Here is a 22,410-nt window from a genome sequence, read left to right as displayed (position 1 = left end):
TACATTATAAACGATTCACAATAGTTGATTACATCGCGAGGTATTTGATCTCTATATGATACATTTTACAAACATTGCATTCGTTTTTAAAAGACAAACTTTCTTTACAACAAAAGTTGACGGCATGCACACCATTTCATAATACATCCAACTATAATTGACATAATAATAATCTTGATGAACTCAATGACTCGAATGCAACGTCTTTCAAAATATGCCATGAATGACTCCAAGTAATATCCTTAAAATGAGTTAATGCACAGCGGAAGATTTCTTTAACACCTGAGAATAAACATGCTTTAAAGTGTCAACCAAAAGGTTGGTGAGTTCATAGGTTTATCATAACAATCATTTCAATATATTAATAGACCACAAGATTTCCGTTTATAAATATATATACACTCGCAAGTGTATAAAAGTATTCTATAAGTTGTAGGCACCCGGTAACAAGCCTTAACGTTCATGTTTTACCCTTTGAAGTACACCAGATCTGGTGTGTTTAAAATAATCTCGAAATACTAAAGCATCCCATAGTCAGGATGGGGTTTGTCAGGCCCAATAGATCTATCTTTAGGATTCGTGCCTACCGTACATAGACAAGTAGTTTAATGTTACCAAGCTAAGGGTATATTTCCGGTTTAAACCCACGTAGAATTTGTTTTTAGTACTTGTGCCTATTTCGTAAAACATTTATAAAACAGCGCATGTATTCTCAGCCCAAAAATATATATAAAAACGGAGTAATGAAACTCACCATACTGTATTTCGTAGTAAAAATACATATAACGTCATTTAACAAGTGCAAGGTTGGCCTCGGATTCATGAACCTATATTAATTATATATATTTATATGTTGGTCAATATTTGTCTAACAATTTTTGGTCAAGTCATAGTGTACCACATTCCTAATGCTCGAGACTAATATGCAAAAGTCAACAAAAGTCAACTTGACCCAAAATGACTTCTAAAATTTATACGTGTTTATTATATAACTTAACTATAGTCGTTTTATATATTTAAATATATTTATTAGATTTTATAATAATAAAAGTCATTTATTAATAAAAATTTATATTAACGTTTATATATGATAAAATATACTTTTATATATCTTAAGTAGTAATATTTATAAAGTTCACTTAATATCGTAAAACTATAGTGGTAAGTATTATTAATGTAATTATATTACGCGTGGTGAAAAATATCTTTGTATCCCCTATTTATTTGATAAAATAATATTGATCATAATAATAATAAGTAAAAGTTGTATTATTTTGTAATAATAATTATTATTATTCTATAAAAATAACAATATTTATATTTACTAAAAATGGTATTATGATAAAATGATAATACTAACATAATAGTAATAATGATATTTTATAATAACAATGATATTTCTATTAAAATAATAACGACGATAGTAATAATAATCATTTTAACAATAATACTAAAATTCAGTTGACTATAACTTCTAATCCGTTCATCGAAACCATTCGATATCTAAATGAAAAGTTCTTAATTTTTTGCTAGCTTTCCAATGACATGCATATCATATACCCTATCTCAGTAGCATATGTATCTAATTCAGGATTCAACAAACCTATCTAAGGACAATATCGAATGTACAAGCATGCATAATCCTATATACTCGAGCACTAGTCAGGGATACACTATTGATATATAAAAGTTAAGTTATGAGTGCTCACGTATCAATATTGAGATTCAATATTGCAGGAAAGTACGTAGACGCAACGGAGATGATAAACACTAGATTGACCTCACGAGCATACCCATGAACCATACCCATCACCTCCATAGCTATAACCCATAATTTCCTTAGCTTCGACTCATTCAAAAAACTATTTTGAAATCACTCGGACATCACTCCATCGTAATATTTTATGTATACTAATAATATCTTGAAATAATACAGAGCAAATATATATATATATATATATATATATATATATATATATATGTAAATCGATTGAGAGAGTTTAGAGAAATATATTTTCAAGTTTCTATGAAATAATGAAACCTATTGAATTCTATTTATAATAGATTTTTGAATTATTAAAATATGAATTATTAAAGTATGAATTATTAAAGTGAATTATTAAAGTATGAATTATTAAAGTGAATTATTAAAGTATGAATTATTAAAGTGAATTATTAAAGTATGAATTATTAAAGTGAATTATTAAAGTATGAATTATTAAAGTGAATTACTAAAGTATGAATTATTAAAGTGAATTATTAAAGTTAAAGTAAAGTAAAAGTAAAGTAAAGGTAAAGTTAAAGTATAGTAAAAGTATAAAAACTATGTATGTATAATACGCGTATAAATATATATAATATTAATTTAAATCATTATATATATTTAATGAAATAAAATATAAATATCGTTATATTTATTATACTGGTTAAGTAATGAGTTGTCAAAAGTGATTCTAGATATTTATAAAAGTTATGTACGTTTTAATAATAAAGTTCTTTTTAAACTGAAAACGTTTTTGTACGTTTGAAAATAGATTAATAGAATATTATGGAAACCAATTCTCCACTAGCTTTTGTCTAACTTTCGTAAATGACACTTTTTATTTTTATTTATAAATAGCTTTACAAATTATTCCGAATATCGTTAAGAGGAATAGATTTTCTCAAATCATAGTGGACCTCTCAGCAGAGACTTGTAATCATAATTCAATGTTTCTGATAATTCAATCATTTAATATATATTTTTTTCGCCGATAATCATATTGAAACAAATACATTCATATAAGGCATTATACATTTAAATACTTTGTTGACATTTTCAATTTATAACATATACACATATACATACATATTCATATATGTTCATTTAATGGTTCGTGAATCATTGAAATTTGGTCGAGGTTTAAATGAATGTATAAACATAGTTTAAAATCCTTGAGATTTAACTTAACAAACATTGCTTATCGTGTCAGAATAATATAAAGATAAAGTTTAAATTTAGTCGGAAATTTCTGGGTCGTCACAGTACCTACCCGTTAAAGAAATTTCGTCCCCGAAATTTGATAGAGGTCGTTATGGCTAACAATGAGAATGTTATTATGACGTAACGATTATGAAGTTTTATCATGTCTAAGAAGTATGGATAAAATAATTCGATTACTCGAAGCGTATGAGGGAAGTTATCATAAATGAAGGAAATAAGATTATAGTGATTCGTCATATCTTTTGACGTCATCACAATTGATCTCTGAATTTAAAGAAAATCTTTGTAATCTATGTTGGATTTGATGCTTCGGGGATTAAGGAGATTATGATTCTCTTCGAATTAATACGATAATCCATCTTGATTTCTCTGTCAGGTATTTCACTATAAATCCACCTCCTTCGTTTCCTTACAACTCACACCTTCTATTCTTTCTCCCTCAACTCATATTTTAAAGTATTTGTCAATATGCTTCATCCAGTACTGATTCTCGATATACTCCTCTCTTTCATATCTGTCATTCTTCTTTTTCATCTGCCTCCGGAAGAATCTATTTACTTCTACTATACTCTCGATTTTATAGTGTTTTTAGTTCTTCCGTGTCTTTATATTGCTATATGCATCGATATATACGGTTTATAATTTTTGGGTAGTTGTTGGGTTTTATATCTTCCCTTATATTTCAAAGCCCCTGCTTTTGTCTTCTATAATCATTGACATCCATAGTTAATGCTCCCTTCTATTTGCTGCGATTTATACTCCAATTTCTATTTTGGAGTTTTGTCCTTTCGTTTCTTCTTCTTGCGATTAAGCAACGTTTGTAATGGTCCAGTATTCGCAGATATGAATTTCAGAATGAACACAGTTAATGTTCTAAGAAGGAAATGGTAATGGTACGATCTTGATTTGTTAATTTACCAGAATACCCTGAAAAGACCGAATCATCAATAAAATATATTCTTGATATTTTTAGAGATTAAATAGAATACAAGAGTCGTGTAACATGGAACATGATGACGGCATGGTCTGTGAATCGTCATGTCCCATTAGAAACTCAGCATGACTTACTGTAATATAATCACGTTGATCAAGTGTCATTATATTATACTAACTCATGCTTCAGTTCCCAACACTACTTCAAAACATTCATAATTTAAACTCGAAAGTTTATAGAATATAGAAACTAATAGTTTCTTATATGATGTACACTGATAGCGCAAAGAGATAAATGACTTCAGATAAGATTAGTTGTGAAAATATCTTCAAAAATATCGCGGATATTTATAATGAAAGATATGATAATATCTTAGAATTTCTAATATTGATGGATGATGATGAAGATTTGTCTGTAAAGGTTTAGAATAAAGAGTAAGGTATTCGTTAATAACTTTAGCAGGCAGTGAATCATTTGAATTCTTCGAAGGCAGATTTAGTCTTTGTGATTTGTCCACAACCTCCTTCATAGTCTGTTCAATCCGTTTTCCAGTTCCAAACCTTCTCTTTTTCTCAGATTTACCACCTTACTATTCTTTGTCATCAAACTTTTTACTGTTAAGATCGTTTACAGTTTTTGATGCTTCATCAGCATTTCAAGAACTAGTTTGCAGTTCAAAATATTTTTCAGAACTTCACATTCAAAGTATGTAAGTCCAGGAGATAGACGTTTTACGTACACATAAAACTGTTGGCGTAGACATGTTGCGAGATTTCAAAATACTGGTTACTGTTTTCCGATGATTCGTATGACAATTCTCGTTACAAGATGCGAATGAGTAAATGATGTGATTTCAATAAATATAATGATTTTTCTAAAAGTCAAAGATAATTGAAGTTGTTGGTAAGTTTATTGCTAAGGTGGCGAGATATGAAAGGTCCCCAGTAACGATGACGAAAGGGCAACGTATCTATCGAGGTTATAATAAGACTAGTCCAACTGAAAAGTTGAAGTTGACTTGCTGGAGCTGTGACAAAACTGTCTACTTTGAAAAGGAATTGAAAAGTCATTTTAGCTAATAAATGCCAAAGGGTATGACACGGATACGCGTCGAACTATGACTTTGGCTTCGAGAGCTTTTTAGGTACATAAATGTGGGTAATATGTGGTTGGATCATCATCTCGATTGTTCATTGTTTGAAGTGTCTTCAAAAACTTCGGAGAGTTTGAACACAGTTTGTAATCGTTAATATACATATGATGTTCTAACACAGTTTTGAAGTCAAAGTATAGCTTTGAAAGATGTAGGAATCTAAAAATGATGTCTTCTGTTAAATCATGACTTGGATTTGGATTTGTCAAAATCAGAATGCGTAATCAAATTTGGGTGAGAATGGTTGTTTTGATTACTATACAAGAATGTATATTGTTGTGAAATTTTGGGAGTATAGTTGATGATTTGCTTAATCAGATTCGAAAAATGTAACATATTAATTGTGAATTTATATATCTCTCGAGTATTACCTACCCGTTAAATTTTTTTTTTTCACAATTAATATTTTGTACAACAGAATTTTATTACAGTCTTTATTAAAATATATATGTGCATATTTTCTTCAGATGTAACATAGATTTAATGAGTTAATATTAAATTAAACTCATTTGATTTACGGTTGAAACTAGAACTGAATAATCCCTAAAGACTTTAGAAATTACATAACTTTTACGGAGTATTTATTCAATAAAATTGAAATTATGAATTAATACTTCGTTATTTGTTGGTGTTTGTAACACTTGCACCATATTCTCTAAAGCCACTACTCGAGTGTGAAGCGTGTTGACTTCTTCTATTACACCGGGGTGATTGTCAGTTCGGACGAGCGGATAAATAAAATATAGAATTTGATGTAGTATATAATCGTGACGAGATACTTTGGAAATGAGAGAGAAAATGGTGTTTCAGACCGGTTCGCCGGTAAGTGCTTCAGGTTCATCACCAAGAGGGCAATGTGGTGGATGGAAGGGATCACCTTCTTCTTATCTCCAATTATATATGAGGCTACGAACCTATCCCCAATTCATCCAGAATAGATGATGGCTAATTGGTTGATCCATTCCGGTCACACTGCTTTCGGAGCTTGAGTGAGATTCCATATCGGAATTCGAGGGACTTGAACTAATGACGAATTCCATTTCGTTCGATTGAATAAAGGATTTTTTTTTTATATGAAATGATTTTTCGGCTATCGGGTGGTATTCTAATTACATAGAATATCTATATATATAGCGCAAAAGATTTCGTAGATTACGGAGGAATTTACGGGATATGTCAGGCAAAATTTACAGTAACAGATACGCTAAGATATGGATTAGCAGATACGCTAAGATATGAATTTTGTCTATACACTATTCATGCAATCAATGCAGTAAGACGTGTCTAGACTAAGAATGATAAGCAGGCAATTTCCGACAAAAATGATAAGCAAAACTTTTGACATGCAGACACGGTCGAAGTCCAGGCTCACTAATGCATCCTAACGACTATCAGTTAGACACACTAATGCAGACCTGGTTCGCTAAGACCACCGCTCTGATACCAACTGAAAGGACCCGTTCATATACATTATAAACGATTCACAATAGTTGATTACATCGCGAGGTATTTGACCTCTATATGATACATTTTACAAACATTGCATTCGTTTTTAAAAGACAAACTTTCTTTACAACAAAAGTTGACGGCATGCACACCATTTCATAATACATCCAACTATAATTGACATAATAATAATCTTGATGAACTCAATGACTCGAATGCAACGTCTTTCAAAATATGCCATGAATGACTCCAAGTAATATCCTTAAAATGAGTTAATGCACAGCGGAAGATTTCTTTAATACCTGAGAATAAACATGCTTTAAAGTGTCAACCAAAAGGTTGGTGAGTTCATAGGTTTATCATAACAATCATTTCAATATATTAATAGACCACAAGATTTCCGTTTATAAATATATGTACACTCGCAAGTGTATAAAAGTATTCTATAAGTTGTAGGCACCCGGTAACAAGCCTTAACGTTCATGTTTTACCCTTTGAAGTACACCAGATCAGGTGTGTTTAAAATAATCTCGAAATACTAAAGCATCCCATAGTCAGGATGGGGTTTGTCAGGCCCAATAGATCTATCTTTAGGATTTACGCCTACCGTACATAGACAAGTAGTTTAATGTTACCAAGCTAAGGGTATATTTCTGGTTTAAACCCACGTAGAATTTGTTTTTAGTACTTGTGCCTATTTCGTAAAACATTTATAAAACAGCGCATGTATTCTCAGCCCAAAAATATATATAAAAACGGAGTAATGAAACTCACCATACTGTATTTCGTAGTAAAAATACATATAACGTCATTTAACAAGTGCAAGGTTGGCCTCGGATTCATGAACCTATATTAATTATATATATTTATATGTTGGTCAATATTTGTCTAACAATTTTTGGTCAAGTCATAGTGTACCACATTCCTAATGCTCGAGACTAATATGCAAAAGTCAACAAAAGTCAACTTGACCCAAAATGACTTCTAAAATTTATACGTGTTTATTATATAACTTAACTATAGTCGTTTTATATATTTAAATATATTTATTAGATTTTATAATAATAAAAGTCATTTATTAATAAAAATTTATATTAACGTTTATATATGATAAAATATACTTTTATATATCTTAAGTAGTAAAATTTATAAAGTTCACTTAATATCGTAAAACTATAGTGGTAAGTATTATTAATGTAATTATATTACGCGTGGTGAAAAATATCTTTGTATCCCCTATTTATTTGATAAAATAATATTGATCATAATAATAATAAGTAAAAGTTGTATTATTTTGTAATAATAATTATTATTATTCTATAAAAATAACAATATTTATATTTTCTAAAAATGGTATTATGATAAAATGATAATACTAACATAATAGTAATAATGATATTTTATAATAACAATGATATTTCTATTAAAATAATAACGACGATAGTAATAATAATCATTTTAACAATAATACTAAAATTCAGTTGACTATAACTTCTAATCCGTTCATCGAAACCATTCGATATCTAAATGAAAAGTTCTTAATTTTTCGCTAGCTTTCCAATGACATGCATATCATATACCCTATCTCAGTAGCATATGTATCTAATTCAGGATTCAACAAACCTATCTAAGGACAATATCGAATGTACAAGCATGCATAATCCTATATACTCGAGCACTAGTCAGGGATACACTATTGATATATAAAAGTTAAGTTATGAGTGCTCACGTATCAATATTGAGATTCAATATTGCAGGAAAGTACGTAGACGCAACGGAGATGATAAACACTAGATTGACCTCACGAGCATACCCATGAACCATACCCATCACCTCCATAGCTATAACCCATAATTTCCTTAGCTTCGACTCATTCAAAAAACTATTTTGAAATCACTCGGACATCACTCCGTCGTAATATTTTATGTATACTAATAATATCTTGAAATAATACAGAGCAAATATATATATATATATATATATATATATATATATATATATATAGATATATATATATATATATATATATATATATATATATATATATATATATATATATATATATGTAAATCGATTGAGAGAGTTTAGAGAAATATATTTTCAAGTTTCTATGAAATAATGAAACCTATTGAATTCTATTTATAATAGATTTTTGAATTATTAAAATATGAATTATTAAAGTATGAATTATTAAAGTGAATTATTAAAGTATGAATTATTAAAGTGAATTATTAAAGTATGAATTATTAAAGTGAATTATTAAAGTATGAATTATTAAAGTGAATTATTAAAGTGAATTATTAAAGTATGAATTATTAAAGTGAATTATTAAAGTATGAATTATTAAAGTAAATTATTAAAGTTAAAGTAAAGTAAAAGTAAAGTAAAGGTAAAGTTAAAATATAGTAAAAGTATAAAAACTATGTATGTATAATACGCGTATAAATATATATAATATTAATTTAAATCGTTATATATATTTAATGAAATAAAATATAAATATCGTTATATTTATTATACTGGTTAAGTAATGAGTTGTCAAAAGTGATTCTAGATATTTATAAAAGTTATGTACGTTTTAATAATAAAGTTCTTTTTAAACTGAAAACGTTTTTGTACGTTTGAAAATAGATTAATAGAATATTATGGAAACCAATTCTCCACTAGCTTTTGTGAAAGGACCCGTTCATATACATTATAAACGATTCACAATAGTTGATTACATCGCGAGATATTTGACCTCTATATTATACGTTTTACAAACATTGCATTCGTTTTTAAAAGACAAACTTTCTTTACATCTAAAATTGACGGCATGCATACCATTTCATATTACATCCAACTATAATTGACTTAATATTAATCTTGATGAACTCAACGACTCGAATGCAACGTCTTTCAAAGTATGTCATGAATGACTCCAAGTAATATCCTTAAAATGAGCTAATGCACAGCGGAAGATTTCTTTAATACCTGAGAATAAACATGCTTTAAAGTGTCAACCAAAAGGTTGGTGAGTTCATTAGTTTATCATAATCAATCATTTCCGTAATAGTAATAGACCACAAGATTTCAGTTTCTATAAATATCCGTACACTCGCAAGTGTATAAAAGTATTCTATAAGTTGTAGGAACCCGGTAACAAGCCTTAACGTTTATGTTTTACCCTCTGAAGTACACCAGATCAGGTGTGTTTAAAATAACCTCGAAGTACTAAAGCATCCCATAGTCAGGATGGGGTTTGTCAGGCCCAATGGATCTATCTTTAGGATTCGCGCCTACCGTACATAGACAAGTAGTTTAATGTTACCAAGCTAAGGGTATATTTCTGGTTTAAACCCACGTAGAATTAGTTTTAGTACTTGTGTCTATTTCGTAAAACATTTATAAAACAGCGCATGTATTCTCAGCCCAAAAATATATATTGCAAAAGCAATTAAAAAGGGAGCAAATGAAACTCACAATACTGTATTTCGTAGCAATTATGTATATGATGGCACTGAACAAGTGCAGGGATTGTCTCGGATTCACGAACCTATATTAAGTATATATATTTATATGTTGGTCAATATCTGTCTAACAATTTAGGTCAAGTCGTAGTGTATCACAATCCTAATGCTCGAGACCGACATGCAAAAGTCAACAAAAGTCAACTTGACCTAAAATGACTTCCAGAATCTATACATGTTTATTATATAACTTATATATAGTCGTTTTATATATTTAAATATATTTATCAGATCTTATTATACTAAATAATACAAGTCATTTATTAATAAATAAAAATTTATATTTAAATTCATATATGATAAAAATATACTTTTATATATCTCAAGTAATAAAATTTATAAAATTCACTTAATATCATAAAAATATAGTGGTATGTATTATTAATGTAATTATATTACGTGTGGTAAAAATATCTTTGTATGCATATTTATTTGATTAAATAATATTGATAATAATAATAATGATAAAAATAATAAAATGATAGTTTCAATAAAAATATTAATTTTTAGTAATAAAGATAATTTTAATAATAACATCAACTGATAACAATTATAATAATCGTTTTAATAATAATATTAAAATTTATAATAATTCAGTTGACCATATCTTTTAATCCGTTCATCGAACCCACACGATTTCTAAATGAAAAGTTATTAATTTTTCTTTAGCTTTTCAACAACATGCATATCATATACCTTATCTCAGTAGCATATGTATCAAATTCGTGATTTATCATAAACTATTTAACGACAAAACTAAGCATACAAACATGCATAATCATATATACTCGAGCACTAGTCAGGGATACACTATTAATATATAAAAGATAAGATATGAATGCTCACGTATCAATATTGTGACTCAATATTGCAGGAAAGTACGTAGACGCAACGAAAATGATAAACGTTAGGTTGACCTCACGAGCAATACCCTCGAACAATACCCATAACCTCCATAGCTATAACCCATAATTTCCTTAGCTCTATCCCGTTTGAAAACTTATTTTGAAATCGTCTGAATATAACTCCGTCGTAGTATTTTATGTATACTAATAATATCTTGAAATAATACTAAGTAAATATATATGTAATTCGATTGAGAGAGTTTAGAGAAATATATTTTCAAGTTTTTATGAAATAATGAAACATATTGAATTCTATTTATAATAGATTTTTGAATTATTAAAGTGAATTATTAAAGTATGAATTATTAAAGTGAATTATTAAAGTATGAATTATTAAAGTGAATTATTAAAGTATGAATTATTAAAGTATGAATTATTAAAGTGAATTATTAAAGTATGAATTATTAAAGTGAATTATTAAAGTGAATTATTAAAGTGAATTATTAAAGTGAATTATTAAAGTGAATTATTAAAGTGAATTAATAAAGTTAAAGTAAAGTAAAAGTAAAGTAAAAGTAAAGTAAAGGTAAAGTTAAAGTATAGTAAAAGTATAAAACTATGTACGTATAATACGCGTATAAATATATTTAATATTAATTTAAATCGTTATATCATAAAACATTTTAGAAAAGTAAAATTATGTATATTCATAATAGGTTTCAAGTTTTTAAATTACAGTCTGTTGGTGAAGTATGGGATAAAGTCCAAAGGTTTAATAAACGTATGAAATCATCTTAATGAAAAATGTCGAGTTACTTAACTTGTCGATATCCAACATCTAAGTTATTTACACTTCACGTTCTTACTTATAGATCACTTTACCATTTTTTGAATATTGTCAAAAAGAATAGATTTCTTAAATTACAGTGGACCTCATAACATTGGCCCGTAATCATATCATAATGTATCTGATAATTCAATCATTTGATATTATCTCTTAATTCTGTCGATAAATATATCGAAACAAATACGTTCATGTAAAGTATCATATATATCAAATACTTTGTTAATGTTTTCAGTTATTATATATTATATATACATATCTATATACACATAATTGTTCGTGAATCGTCGAACACGGTCAAAGGGTAATTGATTACATGAATGTAGTTCCAAACTTTTTGAGATTCAACATTACAAATTCTGCTTATCGTGTCGGAAACATATAAAGGTTAAGTTTAAATTTGGTCCGAAATTTTCGGGTCGTCACATTACCTACCCGTTAAAGAAATTTCGTCCCGAAATTTGATCGAGGTCGTCATGACTAACTATAAAAATGTTTTCATGACGAATATGAGTTGATAAATAGAGTTTTATCATCATTGAGTAATATAGATAAAACAATTTGATTACGCGAATAGTATAAGTGAAGCTATCGCAAGAGAGTGAAATGAGTAAACGTATATTCGTTTTAACCGATGACGTAGTTATGATTAATTTCCGGAATTCATGGAATTTAAGGAAAATCTTTGCTATAAGATTTGGTTCTTCGGCGATTAAGAAAATCATGACCTTCTTTGATTAAATGCGATAATCTGTCTCGATTTCTCTGTCTGATATTTTACTATAAATCCACCCCCTTCATTTCTTTATTTCCACAGCTCACACCTTCTAGTCTTTTCCCCAATTCATACTTTAAAGCATTCGTTAATATGCTTCATCCAGTATTGATTCTTGATATACTCTTAACTTTCATATCTGTCATTCTTCTTTTTCATCTACCACCGGAGGAAGTTATTTTCTTCTACCATTACCTTGGGGTTATTGTGTTTTTCATTCTCCCGTGTCTTTATATTGCTATACGCATTGATATACACGGTTTGTAATTTCGAGGTTGTTATCGGGCTTTATATTCTCCATTATATTTCGGAGCTTCATGCTTTCATTTTCTCTTCCCAGCCTTAAGTCAAGCGGATAATGGTCCAGAATTCGTAGATATGAATTTTTAGATGAACATAGTTAATGTTTCAAGAAGAAAATTGTAATGGCACGATCTTGACTTGGCAAATTACCAGAATATCTGAAAATATAGAGCTATCAAGATGATATGTTCTTAATATGTTTGGAAATTGGGAAGTATGTAAGAGTCGTGTAAATAGTACATGATGACGGTATGTTCTATGAATCATCACGTTCCATTAGAAACTCAGCATGACTTACTGTAATATAATCACGTTGATCAAGTGTCATTATATTATACTAACTCATGTTTCAGTTCCCAACACTGCTTTAAAAACATTCATATTTTAAATTCGAATATTTTTTTTCTTCAGAATTTAGAAACTAATACAGTTTCTTTTTATGTTGTAATGCAGATATTGCGAAGAGATAAAAGATTTCGGATAAGAATAGTTGTGAAAATATCTTCAGGAATATCGAAGATATTTATAATAAAAGATACGATAATATCTTAGAATTCTTAACATAGATGGATGATGAAGAAGATTTGTCTGTGAAGGTTTAGAATAAGAAGTAAGGTGTTTGCTAACGATTTCAGTAGACACTGAAACATTTGGATCCTTTGAAGGCAGGTTTAGTCTTTGTGATTTGTCCACAGCCTCCTTCATGGTCTGCTCAATCCATTTTCCAGTTTCAAACCTTCTCTTTTTCTCAGCTTTACCACCATACTATTCTTTATCATCAAACTTTTGACTGTTAAAGTCGTTTACAGTTTTTGCTGCTTCATCAGCATTTTTCCAATTTCGGAGATCTAGTTCATAGTTTGGGGATGTTTTTCAGAAAATTCACATTCGAAGTATGTAAGTCTAGGAGATAGACGTTATATGTATACATATAACTTTTGACGTAAAATTGTAGCGAAATTCAAAATACTGATTGCTAATTCCCAGTAGTTGGTGTGACAATTATTGTTACAGGATGTAGGTAAGTACATGATGGGGTTTTAATGAATAAGTATAGTGGCTTTTCGGAGAGCCTTAAGTCGAAGGTTAATGAAGTTGTTGATAAGTTTACTGCTAATGTGACGAGATATGAAAGGTTCCCCGGTAACAATGATGAAGGGGTAATTGTTATAATAAGGTTTATTCGTATAAACAAATGAAGGTGATTTGTTGAAGCTATGACAAAATTGTCTATTTTGGAAAGAGATTGAAAAATTATATTTGGTAATAAATATCAAAGGATTTGACATGGATACGTGTTAAACTATAACTTTGGTTTCGAGAGCTTTTCAGGTGCATGACAGTGGGTAATGTGTGGTTGGATAATCATCTCGCATGTCTTTAGGAATTTCAAAGTGTTTGAACACATATTGTAATTGTTAATATACATATGATGTTCTAAGATTTTGAATGATACAAATATTTTTGTGAGTTCCATGAATAGAAATGAGGTTCTAGGACAGTTTTGAAGTCAAAGTATAGTTTTGAAAGATGTAGGAATCTAAGAGTGATGATTTCGGTTATATCTTGAATCGAATTCTGAGATTTTAAAATCAGAATATGTAATTAGATTTTGAATGAGTATGGTTGTTTTGATTTCTATAAAAGAATGTATATTGTTGTGAAAGTAGGGAGTATAATGGATGACTTGTTGAATCAGATTCGAAGAATGTAACATATTAATTGTGAATTTATATATCTCTCGGGTATTACCTACCCGTTAAAAAAAAAAACTCACAATTAATATTTTGTACAAAAGAATTTTATTACAGTCTTTATGGAAATATATATGTGTATATTTCTTCAGATGTAATATAGATTTAATGAGTTAATATTAAATTAAACTCATTTGATTTATGGTTAAGGCTAGGATAGATAATTTCTAAACTTTAGAAATTACATAATCGCCGTAGAATGTTTCCCCAATGAAGTTATGAATCAATACTTAATCGTTGTGGTATTCCTTGGTATCTACATGGCGTATGACGTCGATGCTCGTGGGACAGATTGTGAAGTTGAGATTTGCGATGCGGTTGTTGTTGGTGGTGGTAATGGTACTGTTGATGTTGTTGATGGTGGTACTGGTTATGCTGCTGGTGCTGCTGCTGGTGTTTGTAACCTTTGCACCATATTCTCCAAAGCCACTACCCGAGCGCGAAGCTCGTTGACTTCTTCTATTACACCGGGGTGATTGTCGGTTCGGACGAGTGGATAGATAAGATCTAGAATTTGGTGTAGTATATAATCATGACGAGATACTCTGGAAATGAGAGAGAAAATGGTGTTTCGGACAGGTTCGCTAGTAAGTGCTTCAGGTTCATTGCCAAGAGGGCAATGTGGTGGATGAAAGGGATCACCTTCTTCTTGTCTCCAATGGTTAAGTAGATTACGAACCCATCCCCAATTCATCCAGAATAGATGATGGCTAATTGGTTGATCCATTCCGGTCACGCTGATTTCGGAGCTCATGTGAAAATCCATATCGGCATAGCTGTCGGAATCCGAGGAACTCGAACTGGTTGAGGGATCCATCTTGTATGATCAGGGAAAGAATTTTTTTGTATGAAATAGATTGTAGAATTTAGATTTGGTATTCTTCAATACATAATTTACATATGTATATATAATACCAAAATCCCATAAATTACGGAGGAATCTTTGAAAGATGTCAGTCAAAGTTCACAGTAACAGATATGCTAAGATAAGAATTCGTCTATACACTATTATGCAATAAATGTAGGAAAACACATCTAGACTTAAGAATGATAAGCAGGTAATTTCCTAAGGGTGGTAAGTAGATGATTTCAGACTAAAAATGATAAGCAAAACTTTTGACATGCAGACACGGTCGAAGTCCAGACTCACTGATGCATCTTAACAACTATCAGTTAGACACACTAATGCAAGACCTGGTACGCTAAGACCACCGCTCTGATACCAACTGAAAGGACCCGTTCATATACATTATAAACGATTCACAATAGTTGATTACATCGCGAGATATTTGACCTCTATATGATACGTTTTACAAACATTGCATTCGTTTTTAAAAGACAAACTTTCTTTACATCTAAAATTGACGGCATGCATACCATTTCATATTACATCCAACTATAATTGACTTAATATTAATCTTGATGAACTCAACGACTCGAATGCAACGTCTTTCAAAGTATGTCATGAATGACTCCAAGTAATATCCTTAAAATGAGCTAATGCACAGCGGAAGATTTCTTTAATACCTGAGAATAAACATGCTTTAAAGTGTCAACCAAAAGGTTGGTGAGTTCATTAGTTTATCATAATCAATCATTTCCGTAATAGTAATAGACCACAAGATTTCAGTTTCTATAAATATCCGTACACTCGCAAGTGTATAAAAGTATTCTATAAGTTGTAGGAACCCGGTAACAAGCCTTAACGTTTATGTTTTACCCTCTGAAGTACACCAGATCAGGTGTGTTTAAAATAACCTCGAAGTACTAAAGCATCCCATAGTCAGGATGGGGTTTGTCAGGCCCAATAGATCTATCTTTAGGATTCGCGCCTACCGTACATAGACAAGTAGTTTAATGTTACCAAGCTAAGGGTATATTTCTGGTTTAAACCCACGTAGAATTAGTTTTAGTACTTGTGTCTATTTCGTAAAACATTTATAAAACAGCGCATGTATTCTCAGCCCAAAAATATATATTGCAAAAGCAATTAAAAAGGGAGCAAATGAAACTCACAATACTGTATTTCGTAGCAATTATGTATATGATGGCACTGAACAAGTGCAGGGATTGTCTCGGATTCACGAACCTATATTAAGTATATATATTTATATGTTGGTCAATATCTGTCTAACAATTTAGGTCAAGTCGTAGTGTATCACAATCCTAATGCTCGATACCGACATGCAAAAGTCAACAAAAGTCAACTTGACCCAAAATGACTTCCAGAATCTATACATGTTTATTATATAACTTATATATAGTCGTTTTATATATTTAAATATATTTATCAGATCTTATTATACTAAATAATACAAGTCATTTATTAATAAATAAAAATTTATATTTAAATTCATATATGATAAAAATATACTTTTATATATCTCAAGTAATAAAATTTATAAAATTCACTTAATATCATAAAAATATAGTGGTATGTATTATTAATGTAATTATATTACATGTGGTAAAAATATTTTTGTACGCATATTTATTTGATTAAATAATATTGATAATAATAATAATGATAAAAATAATAAAATGATAGTTTCAATAAAAATATTAATTTTTAGTAATAAAGATAATTTTAGTAATAACATCAACTGATAACAATTATAATAATCGTTTTAATAATAATATTAAAATTTATAATAATTCAGTTGACCATATCTTTTAATCCGTTCATCGAACCCACACGATTTCTAAATGAAAAGTTATTAATTTTTCTTTAGCTTTTCAACGACATGCATATCATATACCTTATCTCAGTAGCATATGTATCAAATTCGTGATTTATCAAAAACTATTTAACGACAAAACTAAGCATACAAACATGCATAATCATATATACTCGAGCACTAGTCAGGGATACACTATTAATATATAAAAGATAAGATATGAATGCTCACGTATCAATATTGTGACTCAATATTGCAGGAAAGTACGTAGACCCAACGAAAATGATAAACGTTAGGTTGACCTCACGAGCAATACCCTCGAACAATACCCATAACCTCCATAGCTATAACCCATAATTTCCTTAGCTCTATCCCGTTTGAAAACTTATTTTGAAATCGTCTGAATATAACTCCGTCGTAGTATTTTATGTATACTAATAATATCTTGAAATAATACTAAGTAAATATATATATAATTCGATTGAGAGAGTTTAGATAAATATATTTTCAAGTTTTTATGAAATAATGAAACATATTGAATTCTATTTATAATAGATTTTTAAATTATTAAAGTGAATTATTAAAGTATGAATTATTAAAGTGAATTATTAAAGTATGAATTATTAAAGTATGAATTATTAAAGTGAATTATTAAAGTATGAATTATTAAAGTGAATTATTAAAGTGAATTATTAAAGTGAATTATTAAAGTTAAAGTAAAGTAAAAGTAAAGTAAAAGTAAAGTAAAGGTAAAGTTAAAGTATAGTAAAAGTATAAAACTATGTACGTATAATACGCGTATAAATATATTTAATATTAATTTAAATCGTTATATCATAAAACATTTTAGAAAAGTAGAATTATATATATTCATAATAGGTTTCAAGTTTTTAAATTACAGTCTGTTGGTGAAGCATGGGATAAAGTCCAAAGGTTTAATAAACGTATGAAATCATCTTAATGATAAATGTCGAGTTACTTAACTTGTCGATATCCAACATCTAAGTTATTTACACTTCACGTTCTTACTTATAGATCACTTTACCATTTTTTGAATATTGTCAAAAAGAATAGATTTCTTAAATCACAGTGGACCTCATAACATTGGCCCGTAATCATATCATAATGTATCTGATAATTCAATCATTTGATATTATCTCTTAATTCTGTCGATAAATATATCGAAACAAATACGTTCATGTAAAGTATCATATATATCAAATACTTTGTTAATGTTTTCAGTTATTATATATTATATATACATATCTATATACACATAATTGTTCGTGAATCGTCGAACACGGTCAAAGGGTAATTGATTACATGAATGTAGTTCCAAACTTTTTGAGATTCAACATTACAAATTCTGCTTATCGTGTCGGAAACATATAAAGGTTAAGTTTAAATTTGGTCCGAAATTTTCGGGTCGTCACATTTTGTCTAACTTTCGTAAATGACACTTTTTATTTTTATTTATAAATAGCTTTACAAATTATTCCGAATATCGTTAAGAGGAATAGATTTTCTCAAATCATAGTGGACCTCTCAACAGAGACTTGTAATCATAATTCAATGTTTCTGATAATTCAATCATTTAATATATATTTTTTTCGTCGATAATCATATTGAAACAAATACGTTCATATAAGGCATTATACATTTAAATACTTTGTTGACATTTTCAATTTATAACATATACACATATACATACATATTCATATATGTTCATTTAATGGTTCGTGAATCATTGGAATTTGGTCGAGGTTTAAATGAATGTATAAACATAGTTTAAAATCCTTGAGATTTAACTTAACAAACATTGCTTATCGTGTCAGAATAATATAAAGATAAAGTTTAAATTTAGTCGTAAATTTCCGGGTCGTCACAGATGGATTTATGCTTCTCTAGCTTCTAGAACATCAACTTCTTCACTACACAAGAGATCAACATTGGGCTCACATGTCTCCCACTCTCTTCTTTTCCTACATAACCACAAATATAAAAACAGCCAGATATACAAAAAATTTATGACTCCCAAGTTGAAAAAAAAAACACACTAGAACTATACCGAGGTGGTTAAAATCGATCAGCATTACCTGATGACACATGTTTTGTTGCCAAACAACTTCATTGTGTCTAATGCATTTTCACCTGGCTTACTGATGTAGCAAAAAAAATGATATTAATTGTAGGTCCTTAGTATCATATTGTGTCAGATATAAATACCAGCAAACAAACCTAAGAGGCAGATGCTCAAGTCACTTCATATTAGAAAATGTAGTGTAACAATCTATATATATCCAGGCAAGAAAATAACATAAATCATCATCAACAATGAAATGCATTAGCTTTACCAAGACAGCACACAAACAACGAAGTTGAACTTGGATGAAAATTCAATGAAAATTCCACAAATAACCTGAAAATAACGAACAAAAACTGAATTATAACAATATATATATATACACAGGTGGCTCAACTTGCATTGTGAAGAAAACAACATAAAACATTAACAACTCAATGAACAAATGGCAACATCCTGCACCAATATATTACTAAAATTAAGTTGAAAATCACAAATAATCAGACTAAATAAAGCAGTTATAGTGAGCAAATGACGCTATCACAACCGAAACAAAACCATAGCAAATTTTTTTTCAAGACAACGTACTTTATTCTCGATGAAAAATCAAGTAACCAAAGATGAAATCAAGAACACCAACCGATTTGGAGGTGAGGGCAGCGGCAACGACAGAAGTAGCAGCAACAACAGTGATGTTGAAGGTTTGAATTGAATTGACTCAAACCCTAATTTATGATTAGTCAATTCAAAAAAACCCTTTAAGATGGTGACGGTGTCGTTGGTGATGGTGGAAACAGAGGCGGTTGTGATGGCAGGAATCGTGTCGACAGTGGTGATGGCGCAAACGTTGTCGGTGATGGTGATGGTATGGATTTGATGAAAAACAAAGGTCAATAGACAATGGTTGTTTGAATAAAAAATGAGGATAATGGTGGGCTTCAGGCTTTGCATGTTCTAACTTTTATTATTATTTGAACTTGAAAAAGCAAAAGTATTCCCCAAAATTTTAGACTCCCGCCCTGAACTTCCGCCATTACTATTCAAGATGGACTAGTTTTTTTAAAGAGTGAAATTTTAAATTCAAATTTTTAAGTTTTAAGTGTCTGTAAATCATACTTCATTCGTCCAATATTAATATTTCACAGACAAAAAACACATAGATAAAGTAAAAATGACTGTCACATTTAATTATTCTTTAGTTTACAATTTTACCACTTACTTTTTACCAATCTTTTTATCTTATATGAAAAAGTTAAGGTGTAAAAGAAATTTACCTTATTATTCGTATATATTTATAGAATTGATATTAATTTCGAACAACAACAAAAATACTGGACTATTAAGATGGGACAGAGAGAGTAATAATATTGTTATTAAACCTTATACCCTAAGCCCTAATCCTTAAACCCTAAACCCTAAACCTTATACCATAAACTCTAGACCCTAAGCCCTAAACCCTAGACCCTAAACACAAGACCCTAAACCCGAAGCCCTAACTCTAAACTTTAAAACCCTAAACCCTAGACTCGAAACCCTAAGCCCTAAACCCTAAGTCCTAAACCCTAGACCCTAAACCCTAAATCCTAAATCATAAACCCTAAGCCCTAAACCCTAAACCCAAAAACCCTGGACCCCAAAATTTATATGTCATATCAATTAGCTTTTTAAGACACCACTTTGTAAATGTATCTCGTAGTGCAACCCAATTTTCAAATGTCCTATAAAAAACATAGTATAATAGGACCCCTATAAATCATGTGTCATATCAAATAGGACTTTAGGACACAACTGTGTAAGCGTATCTCATAATAGGACTTAATTTTAAGTGTCCTATTAAAACCTAGGATAATATAACCATAAAAACTCATGTGTCACATTAAATAGCTTTTTAGGACACCAGTGTAAAACTGAATAGTTCTTTAGGACACCATTGAAAAAGCGTAAAGCTTTTTAGGACATCACTTTATAAGCGTATAGGTTTTTAGGACATCTTATAGCTTATTAGGACACCTCATTATAAGCGTATCTCATACTGGGACCTCAAATATTAAACCGTCCCAATAAATGGCTTGTTAAGACCCTAATTTACTAGGGTCCTAGGGAAAGGGTCCTATAAACTCATTTTTCATGTAGTGTCAACAAGGGCGATATCCGGTATAACAATTCAACTATAGAATGTAGTTTCGATTACTTGTGTCTATTTCGTTAAACATTTATAAAAGCAGCACATGTATTCTCAGTCCCAAAAATATATATTCCAAAAGCATTTAAAAAGGGAGCAAATGAAACTCACTATACTGTATTTTGTAGTAAAAATACATGTGACGACATTGAACAACTGAATAATGCAGGTTTGGCCTCGGATTCATGAACCTATATCAATTATATATATTAAAACATATAATTATAATCTCATAATTTTCGTTATTAATTATATAATATTTTTATATATTTGTGATTATATAGACTTTATATTGAATTCCATTTTAAAACATATTTCTTATTTGTATATATATCTTAAATTATTTGTTGTATATATATATATATATATATATATATATATATATATATATATATATATATATATATATATAAGGTTAGTATTATATTTAAAAATCAGTAATTTGTTATGTGTAATTATTTATATAAGTAATATCAATATGTCTGATATATAACTATATGAAATATTAATTTAATTATAGTATATGTAATAAATATATTTTTTATATACAAAATATTTATCTGTTAATAATGATAATTTTGATGATAATAAAATGATAATTTTAGTAAAAATGTTAATTTCAATAATAATACTAATTTTAATAAAAATTATAAAAAAAATAAAAAAAAATGACACTTTTAGTAATGATAATAATAATAATACTGATAACAATAATAACTATAATAATAGTAATTTTACTACTAATGATAATGATATAGTTGTAATAATAATAATAATACTAATAATAATAATATAAAAATAATAACAATTTTACCATTAATCATCTTCATCGTCTTACATTATTTTTATCATTGTTCTTACATCATTTTTATTCGTATTACACGTTTATATTTATTTTAAGAGTTCTCATGTACAGTCTTA

At 29.0% G+C, this 22,410-nt stretch overlaps 1 long non-coding RNA gene across 1 annotated transcript; it reads right to left on the bottom strand.

Annotated features, from left to right (window-relative positions):
• Positions 1–19,125: 19,125 nt before the first annotated feature.
• Positions 19,126–20,202, bottom strand: LOC139896674 (uncharacterized). The gene is made up of 3 exons (XR_011776311.1): positions 19,896–20,202; positions 19,321–19,643; positions 19,126–19,206 (listed from the first exon to the last, which is right to left on the bottom strand). It is a non-coding gene; the product is annotated as an uncharacterized lncRNA (long non-coding RNA).
• Between the last annotated feature and the right edge of the window lie 2,208 nt (positions 20,203–22,410).

The sequence above is a fragment of the Rutidosis leptorrhynchoides genome, chromosome 3 (genome assembly GCF_046630445.1).
Source record: "Rutidosis leptorrhynchoides isolate AG116_Rl617_1_P2 chromosome 3, CSIRO_AGI_Rlap_v1, whole genome shotgun sequence".
Lineage (NCBI taxonomy): Eukaryota > Viridiplantae > Streptophyta > Magnoliopsida > Asterales > Asteraceae > Rutidosis > Rutidosis leptorrhynchoides.
Note: the sequence above shows the minus strand (reverse complement) of the source record. Positions and strands in the feature narration are given on the sequence as shown.